Source organism: Euprymna scolopes, chromosome 46 (genome assembly GCF_053919585.1).
Source record: "Euprymna scolopes isolate OS-2025 chromosome 46, ASM5391958v1, whole genome shotgun sequence".
NCBI classification, from domain to species: domain Eukaryota; kingdom Metazoa; phylum Mollusca; class Cephalopoda; order Sepiida; family Sepiolidae; genus Euprymna; species Euprymna scolopes.
In genome coordinates this window covers 178,824,149-178,835,034 of record NC_136527.1, presented here as the reverse complement: position 1 = coordinate 178,835,034, position 10,886 = coordinate 178,824,149, and the positions used below count along the sequence as shown (strand labels likewise).

The following is a 10,886-nucleotide window of genomic DNA, read 5'->3' as shown; positions in this document are numbered from 1 at the left end:
GAAAGAAGAGTGAAACTAATTGCAAAGTCGAAACTGTATGAAAAAGTCAGTATTTTGCGGGAATTTTAGAATGATCTGACAAGGATTTGCATGACATGGATATCAAAACCAGAAAAGTTTTACCAATGTTTGGTATATTTCACATTCGAAGTAGCGTAGCAAGGCTGTATCAAAAGAGGAAAGACGATAGGAGAGGATTGAAAAGTGTAAAAAAAAGATTGTGTTAAAACTCAGATGTCTTTGAAAGAGCATGTGGTTAGAAGTTAAGAGTGGATGCTTAAGCTTGTGGCCAATGAAGTGGAAGTATATGAGACCAAGGGTGATCATGTGAAACGTATGAATAGAGAAAGTTCAGAGGAGCTTGCTAGGAAGAAAATGCATGGAAGGTTCTTCCAGGATCTAGCAGAAGTGGCTGATGAAAGATCATGGCAATGGCTTAGAGCAGGGTATCTGGCTAAGAGTACGGAAGTTTTTGTTTTTGCAGCATAAGAGCAGACATTAGGAACACGATTGTTCAAAAAGGTGGTTCTAGAAAAGTAAGATGTTGCAGAATGCCGGATTTGTGGTAAGACCTCAGAGTCAATTGCGCACCTTGCAGCAGGGTGTAGTAGATTGGCCCAGAGAGAGTACTGCAAAAGACACGATTGCATGGGACTCCGGATATATTGGGAGGTGTATAAGAGGGTTGGGTGAAGTGTGCTGGAAAATTGTTTGAGGAGGTGCCCGTTGAACTGAGAACAAGGAAGGGTGGCAAGGTAGAGGTATGGTGAGACAAAAGTGTCATAACGACCAAGCAATTGGAACATAATCGTCCGGATTTGGTCGTCATTGACAAGGTCTAAAAAAACTGGCAGATTGTAGACTTCTCAGTACCCTAGGACAGGAATGTGAGAGAGAAGAAGAATGAGAAGTGGAGCAATTATGTTATTGGCTTTGGAGACAAGGCGTATATATGGGTTTAAAACACAAATAATCCCAGTCGTAGTTGGTACACTACGAGTAATATCAAGTCGTCATGAAGGACAATTGAAAAAACTACAAATTCCCGATGTTTTAGGTGGCCTTCAGACCTCTGCAATTATAAGTACCACCAACATCCTTAGGAAAACCCTTGATCTTTTAAGCTCCTGGTTTGAAGCCGGGATTAAGGGAAATGTTGCAGTTATTATTATTATTATTATTATTATTATTATTGGACCACTGACGTGCAGAGATTGGGTTCTAGGTGTACGGAAGCATTTGTCTCTTTTAATCCTGTTTTAAAAGTGATCTTTTGCAGAAGAATGTATAATAGATTATTTTTATTATTATTATTGACGCAGATAGGTTTATTCCGCTGACTTAGGGTATCAATACTACCAACCGAGCTTCACTAAAATAAAGATGCGTTTTGGCCCCATATACATCTGAGCATAGACGTACAGAGAGTGAGTGCTAGGGGTGAGGAAGAATCTGTCTCTTTTAATCCTGTTTAAAAAGTGGCATGAGAATGTATTATAGGGTTGTGACAACAAACTTGCTCATGAGCAACTCCATGGTAGCAGTGATAGCATCGTCAGCTGTACAGACTTTCTTCATCCAACAAATCACAACAAATACAATCACAGACTAAACAATTTTATTTATGCAAGAGCCAAAATAGTAAGTATGAAGTTCAAATCAGAAAAACAGCCGGAGAAAGATTCATTGACAAAACCCGGATGGAAAATAAGGCTAGAAACCCAAATAAACAAACATAAAAAAGAAGCTTAAACGAGAAACATGAAGAAAATTGAAAATTGGAAATGTGACTAGCAAATGACATGTGACGTAAGGTTCTCTAGAAGAGTAGCTATTACACACAATTCGTATAATAATATAATACTCTTCAAGAGAACCTCACGTCAGCTGAATGTCAGGTGGAGCACTGCATTCAATACCCAACTGTTTACAGATGGTCCAATAAACATATTTACACACAAATCGTATAATAATATAATACTCTTCAAGAGAACCTTACGTCAGCTGAATGTCACGTGGCGCACACTCTCTACTTCTGTGTGACTTTCTTTTCATGTCATGAAAAACATTGGCATCTCATTATTTTCCCTTTTAGCTTTCTTTAATCCAACATAATTGGAAACACTATGTTCTTGCCTTATACCATAGTCACAGTGAACCTTAAACCGTTTAGTGGGGATATTTACACACTTCATTGTTTTGTCTCGTATAATGTCTGCTTCTATATGACAATCTGCTGTCATTGACTAAAAGCATTTATGATAAAGCTGTGATGTTCAGAAACGATTATAATTCTGACCTAATTATTGTGGTACGATCCACTTGTTAGCAAGGCTAATATTTACAGAAATACTCAATACTACGGAAAAATAGGGGACATAGTTTCCAATTACTTTTTTTTATTGTATTTTATTTATAAAGTCATGAGAGAATCAATCTACATACTTTTAACTCAGACTTGTTTGCTAAACTTGTCCATTTCGTCCCAGTGTGAATGATCATATGTTTCACTATTTTTTTTCAGAACAAGAATAGCCACACATTTCTCATAACTATGGATTTTTCCCAGTGTGTTTTTTCATATGTCTTGTTAACTTTGATTTTTGGGAACAAGAATATCCACATATTTCACATGAAAATGGTTTTTCTCCAGTGTGAGTTCTTATGTGTATCACTAAATTTGATTTATCAGAACAAGAATATCCACAAACTTCACAAAAATGTGGCTTTTCTCCAGTGTGAATTTTCAGATGTGTCACTAAATGTGCTTTTTGAGAACACGAATATCCACACATTTCGCAAGAATGAGTCTTTTCTCCCGTATGAGTTCTAATATGTCTTACTAACGTTGATTTTTGAGAATAGGAATGTCCACACACTTCACATGAATATGGTTTTTCCCCAGTGTGAGTTCTCATATGTGTCACAACATTTGATTTTACAGAACAAGAATATCCACAAATTTCACAAGAATATGGCTTGTCGCCAGTGTGAGTTTTCATATGATTCATTAAATGGTATTTCGTCGAACAAGTATATCCACACACCTCACAAGAATGTGGCTTTTCCCCAGTGTGTGTCTGCATGTTTCATTCAGATTTTTCTAGAACAAGATTATCAATGTACTAATAATAAGCTGACAATTTTTGTTCGCATTTAAATTTAAATGCAAGAATATGCCATTCATTTAATTTGTCTGTGTTTTGTCGTGCTGCATAAAATATTTTTCTGCAATTTGTGACTCTATCTATTTGTACCTTTGCATTTATTTGCACAATAAGCAGCTATTTCACATAAGATTCTCTTCGACATGTGTGATTTTTTTCATTATTTAAGAGAGTTTGTGGAATATCCTGAAAAGTATATAGTCGCATAGATGTCTTTGTCTTCTTCCAAATACAAGTCAACAACTGCTTCTATAATTTTAAAGTAAACGCTAATTCTTATAATTCAATTAACGTGTTTAATCAGGAACATCTGTAAATAAAAAATAAAACAAAGTCAATATTTTAATATCGTGGATCAAATATTAGTTTTTGCTTGTTGTAAATATAATGAGATAGACTCACAATTATTTTATCAATACATAAGTAAAATTAGCACATTGGATTTGTAAACGTGTATCTAGAAGTGTAAGCCATGTTTAGTTTCAGAACAGTTTCTGATAGTTCGGTGTCCTAGACCGGTCTTGAGAGGTGACTGGTTTGCAGTAGACAGAACAGTTTCCGATTGTTCGTTGTTCTAAACAAGTCTTGAGAGGTGACTGGTTTGCAGTAAACAGTTCCATAGAGCAAAATATTCTTACCGTGTCGATACGGAAAAAACATGCGAAATTGCTACAGAAAAGGTTTAATATTTATGAAGCAATTCTGGTTTCTGATTGGTTGGTAGCAGAACGTGAATTAATTCGATTCGTCAGTTCCTAGCAGCATCGTTTATAAATAGAATCGTCCGACTGTATGGGATCATACCCCATTATACGTCCAAAATATTGCAACAGAGTATGTGTTGGTCTGCGGGAATGTAGTCCAGTGATAACAAATTCCATATACTAGAGGCACAGACAAAGAAGCCAGGCACATATCGAAATAAGAGAAATTCAGCAACATGGCAAGATAACTTCCGCAACACTGTCTTTATTCAACAACATTGCAAGATAAACCATTCCATAGACTAGATGCACAGACAAAACAGCGATGCACATATCAAAAGAAGAAAAAAGTTGTCTTTATTCAACAACATTACAAGATAAAACATTCCATAGATGCACAGACAAAACAGCGATGCACATATCAAAAGAAGAAAAAAGTTGTCTTTATTCAACAACATTACAAGATAAAACATTCCATAGATGCACAGACAAAAAAGCGATGCACATATCAAAAGAAGAAAAAAGTTGTCTTCATTCAACAACATTGCAAGATAAAACATTCCATAGATGCACAGACAAAACAGCGAGGCAAATATCAAAAGTAGAAAAAGCTGTCTTTATTAAACTGAGAAGCCACGATGTCATGAAGTATCCTCTTTGCTATTTTTACAGAAAACTTTACTGACGATTAAATTCAGGTGATGCCACTGGGAATTGAATTTGTTTTACAAACCAAGTTTGACGAAAATGCTGAAATATGTTGGGAGCTTAACTTGTGACACCATTTCAAAGAATTTATAAATTTATTTCTTGAGAGATAAATTGTGAAATTGGAGATAATTTGTGACACTATTTTTACCGATTTTGTGAGAGTTATGTATTACAGATTAAACAATATTATTATTAATTTTTTTTTGATAGAGTAAATGTGTAATGTTTTGAATTTAACCTATGTTTGACTTCTGGTATATAATTTCCTCTTTTCAATTTATTTACTTTTGTGACATGATTTAACCGAACGATATCAGGTACAGGGAGCTGGGTAATCTCTTTAACGGAATTTTATTTATTATGAGAATTGTATTTGCTTCACATACGGAAATGCTGAAATACGTTCGAATTTAAATTTGTAACATTAGTTTAAAAATATTATTACATTTTTAAAGAGTTATCTTTAAAGAATAATCGGAATTTGTTTACGAGTATGACGAGAAAAAGACAATTTTGAAACGCTTGAGCTTCTTGGACTTGAAGTTCTTAGTGGAACATAAAAACACCTTCCTTTTTAAGCCTTGCGCTGAAATAATGAGGATGCGGTATTAATTTTGTTTTTATATAAGTAACTATTTTAAGAGAGAGAAAGAGAAAGATAGATGGTAATGAAAATTGGGGTACTTATAATTCTTCAATATATAAGAAATATGATTAGAGAGAGAAAGAGAAAGAGACCGCAACATTTTGAGAGATGCGTTACTTAATGAGATTATTGCAACTTTAAACAATTAGAATGGATTTTTGTCAAACATAACTCAATCCCCCATAGTGTTGTATTTTGTTAAGATAGACGGCAAGATTTTGAGAGATGCGTTACTTAATGAGATTATTACAACTTAAAACAATTAGAATAGATTTTTGTCAAACATAACTCAATCCCCCATACTGTTATATTTTGTTAAGATGGACGGCTACATGTTGAGAGATGCGTTACTTAATGAGATTATTGCAACTTTAAACAATTAGAATGGATTTTTGTCAAACATAACTCAATCCCCATACTGTTATATTTTGTTAAGATGGACGGCAACAGGTTGAGAGATGCGTTACTTAATGAGATTATTGCAACTTTAAACAATTAGAATGCATTTTTGTAAAACATAACTCAATCCCCCATAGTGTTGTATTTTGTTAAGATAGACGGCAACATTTTGAGAGATGCGTTACTTAATGAGATTATTACAACTTAAAACAATTAGAATGGATTTTTGTAAAACATAACTCAATCCCCCATACTGTTATATTTTGTTAAGATGGACGGCAACATGTTGAGAGATGCATTACTTAATGAGATTATTACAACTTAAAACAATTAGAATGCATTTTTGTCAAACATAACTAAATCCCCATACTGTTGTGTTTTGCTAAGATAGACAGCAACATTTTGAGAGATGCGTTACTTAATGGGTTTATTGCAAACTTAAACTTAAAACATTTAGAGTAATTTTTTGTCAAACATAACTCAATCCTTCTACAATTTTCTTATATTTTCTTAAGTAAAAATAAAAGTCTTATTGTAACAATTGTTGACTAAAACAGATGATTTGTATGAAAAAAGAAATCATTAATCACAATGTCCATTAGTCATTCTAATAAATTGGCAGATAATTTTCTATTAATATATTAATTCGCGAATATAACAAGTGAATCGTAATGCAGTCACAGAAAAGAACATTGTAAAAACAAATGAAATTCATTTGATTCAGTCAGGCAAATGACTGAGAAAGATTTAAATGTAACCTTCTTTAATTTTTTAAGAGAAAATTTCTAATGTTCTAATGAGTTAAAATGACTGGAACAGAGTAATGAGCTAAACAATTTTAATAACTATAACCTAATGCTTCAGTCAAGAAAACAGGCAACAGGTAAGGAATTGCAAAGAATTTTTACTATTTTTTTCTCACTAAGCTGATTAAATCACAAATAAAGAGGAAATGTAAACAATAAAAAAGTCAACACACGAGTAAAATATCTAAATAGAAAACAAAATATAAACAAATAAAAATACAAAGTATACAGTAAAAAAAAGAAAATATGCAAATGAAAAAATAAATACACTAGAAATTTTCAACACTTTAATCTTTAGAAGCCCGAGATAAACAATCGCAGTGCAAGTGGATCAATGTAACCATATTTTCTTTTGTTACTAGAAAAAATGTTTTGCTTTTATGGAAATAGCTTAGAGTTCATAGTGGAGGAAAATTCTTAAAATAAATTTAAAATAAAATGATCATCAATTTCCACACCATTATTCATGGACAGAATTGTCTAACTATTTAGGTTTTCTTAAGTAATTTAGACAAAGCTTTTTTTTAATTCACCCCCTCCTCATTTTGAAATGTCTATTAAAATTTTAATAATTGATTTACTCACCGAAGTTTTATATATCAAAAATTGAAGATAAAAGATCAATAAATAATATATTGTAAATTTAAACAAAAACAAAATGAAATGTTTTTTGGAAATTTACCTGTAAAGTTCAAAGTGTAAAACCTTTTTTTTTAAACCACGTTGTTTTTTTTTAATTGGAAACCTATGTTTTGCTTATATTGTCCAGTAAGTGTTGGACGCTGACGACAATTTTATTCTATTTCATTCAATGTTTTCTTTTTTTTAGATATTTAAAAACATATGCACTCGATAAAGGAGAATTAAAATATATTAAATCAAAAATTTATGTATCCTCGACCGTTTTTTTTTTAAAGGCAAAAACTTATAAGTAAAATTTGACTAGTTTTCATCTATGGGAACATATATTTCTTCAGGAACAAGGCTAGACATCTAATGCAAACGTGTGGTTTTTACTTCCTTCTGTCCATCTGTAGTTCTAAACAAGAACAAACTAGTACTCTCAGTGTTTTTATTAGAACGTAAACATACTTACGTAATGGTGCCTTTTTCAAATAGTCGTGTAAAAATTCTTTTATTTGAAAAATAAATGGAATTAAAAATGTAAATATGGATAAATTCTTACAATGAATAATGGAACTACACATTGAATAGTATTTTTATAGGTAAGTGATTTTTTTGGATTTTATATCGATTTTTTATAATCGAAGTAAGTAACATTTCGTTGATTTTTTTCAAATCTTTTTAAAAGAAAACCGATTTAAAAAATTGCATAATTTGCTATTAAACCTGTTATTTTTTTTTTGTCTTCTCTCCTTTAATTGAAAAAATTACATTTTAAAATAGTTATAAGCGTGTAAAGATAGGAGGTCGAATTATTAAAATTTTTTCACGCATTCTTAACGTCGGTTTCTGACACTGAACGTGTTGGCTCTACTCCCTCTCCAAAGCAGAAAAAAACGACACGGTCACAGTCTCCAAGCCTCCTCCACCACAAGGATTAGAAACTACAAACAATTACATGTCTTGTTGATCATTAACTTGCCACAAAGTGCTTGCTCATTTTACATTAAATTTATATCACACACCCTGAAATCTTAATTATTTATTGTTCTTATCAATTCTTTGTGGATATCTTTATAGGCTTTTGAAACGTAATAACAAAACAGAAGATTTTTTAAATTTGTAGAGGATAAACTATTCTGCGTAGATTGTAAAGATTCACCAATATATTTTTTTCTACATTCCGTAACTGCTAATTGGTGATGGCCAATAAATGGGTGCTCATTTTATGTACACGTTATAAAAGGAAGTTACCTCGATTGTAAAATCTTAAAAATTGGATAAAACATCAAAAATCAAACATTATCCTCTATGTAAGTGTAAACAGAAAAAAGATTGTTTAAAATGTTAAAACAATTTAATATCGAAAAAGCAGTTTTGACCAACTTTGAATTAAATTATTATTATTGTAAATTGTTGTGTTTATGGTAAACATTATTATTTTCTCAGAAATCACACAATGTTTACTTAAATAAACATTTTTTTACAGAAATCTAAATGTCACATGGAAAATATTACTTAAAACATATACATTTTGTACTAAAAACTTATATCGGACTCAATATGTGGGACCAATTTTTTTCTTTAGTGAATTACAATAAAAACGTTTTTTTGGTACTAGTGCACTTATCGATCCATGCTGAAATAACGTTATTATTTAGAATGCCATTCTTAACATAGGGAAGGGGATGGTGTTTTGTACTTATTCTGAATTTTAACCTTAAAATTTAATAAAAACAGATGGTACTGTTTTACAATTTGTCACTGTGCAGAGGTAGATAACTCTAGTTTACAAAGAGATTCATTTTTTCAGCTCATAAATGATGACGCGATGTTTTTTTTTTAATCAAAACATTAAAAAAGCAAAGGTGCGACGATTTTTTTTAATGTAAAACAGCGCCAAACAGATATAACAAAACTTTAATAAAACTTGAAAGCACTATTCCAAAAAAAAAATAGTGCACTGGCACTTTTTTTTATATTTAAGACTATTTTACACCATATAGAATGAGATTGTTGGTTTTCTTTCAGATGCAAGGTTCATTGTTTACTTGTGGTTTTAACGATGTAAGATTCCGTTGTACGGAAGACCAAATCGGCCAAAATGTCTATGATGTTTTTATTGGCGCTTTTCTTCGTATTTTTAATAACATTTGTTTGCACCATTTACAAGTTCTTTTTACAAATAATTTTTTTAATACTGTAATAGTAAAATAAAGATACATTTATTAATTATACGGAAAAAGTATCTCGTAATGTTTTCACACGAGATTTGTTTCCTGTTGATTTTTCTTTTTTTTTTTAAATATTAAAATTGATTTACTATTTAAAGTGATTTTAACGCCTTTAACATGACGGAGTTTACAATGAAAACCAAATTACCGTTAAAATTAAAATAATCTTTATTAGAAATTTGTAACAAAATAACAAAATTATAAAACTATTAGATTAAAATTGAGAACTTTTAATTAAACAACGTGAACATTTTATAATGAGTGTTTTCATGAAATGTATTTTTAATAATAAAAAAATAATAATCTTTATTAGAAATTTGTAACAGAAGTTAGAAATCAACAGGAAAAAAAATCTCGTGTGAAAACATTACGAGATACTTTTTCCGTATAATTAATAAATGTAACTGTATTTTACTATTACAGTATTAAAAAAAATATTTGTAAAAAAAACTTGTAAATGGTGCAAAAAAATGTTATAAAAAATACGAAGAAAAGCGCCAATAAAAACATCGTAGACGTATATTATCATTTAAACAGTATATCAATTTAAATATTTAAATTCAGTAAATAAATTTAAATATTTAAATTATGGCCGATTTGGTCTTCCGTACAACGGAATCTTACATCGTTACAACCGCAAGTAAACAAGGAACCTTGCATCTGAAAGATAACCATGTATATATATATATATATATATATATATATATATATATATATATATATATATATATATATATATATATATATATATATATATATATAAGATTATTTTAAAACATGTTGAATAGAATTGTTTAAATGTCTAAAAAGGAAAAAATACAACTTACCTTTCTTTCAAGAATTCAATAAAAAAATAAGTGAAATGTTTTTTTGTTTGTTTTTAGTTAATCGACACACCTTTTGTTTTGTGTGTCCAATTCATTAAGAAATAAAATATATGAAAGTATAGAAGAATCAAAATAAAAACATGAAGACCACGAGTTAAACGTGAAATTATTTGAAAAAAAAAAAAAACTGCTAAAGAACTATTAATAATTGAGGTCATCGTAACACGGTGAAACCATTATTTTGTTCCTCGCGTAAAAAAATGTCCGTGCATTAGTTAAGTGTGCCGAATCGTTTTTATTCTTTTATAATATATTTCACTTGAAGACATGTTAACGATAAGTAAAGACAACTGACAATAAAAACAGAAACTTGTTTTGTTTTTAGTAAATCGATACAACTTTTCGTTTTGTTTGTCAAGGAGATAAAATATATGAAAATATAATGAATCAAAATTAAAAGATGAAAAAAGCGATTTAAACGTGAAATTATTTAAAGAGAAAATCCACTGGTAAAGAACAAAGAATCATCATAATACGTTGTAATCATCATTTCGTTCCGTGTGTCAAAATATATTCATATAAACATATTTCACTTTAGCTGTGAAGACATAGGCGTATAAGAATTTTTGTGGGAATTTTTGACACCCCCAACACGAAACTGTGAATAAAATATTAAAAAAAACTCGTAATTTCTCTTTTATAAGTGGATTGTTTATTTTCTGTATGGATTATATTTCCAAAATAAACTATTAAAGTTATATAATGTAT

The 10,886-nt window shown here is 30.4% G+C and overlaps 1 long non-coding RNA gene across 1 annotated transcript; it reads right to left on the bottom strand.

Annotated features, from left to right (window-relative positions):
• Positions 1-1,604: 1,604 nt before the first annotated feature.
• Positions 1,605-10,277, bottom strand: LOC145271275 (uncharacterized). Its single transcript, XR_013865794.1, has 2 exons — positions 10,119-10,277; positions 1,605-3,477 (listed from the first exon to the last, which is right to left on the bottom strand). It is a non-coding gene; the product is annotated as an uncharacterized LOC145271275 (long non-coding RNA).
• Between the last annotated feature and the right edge of the window lie 609 nt (positions 10,278-10,886).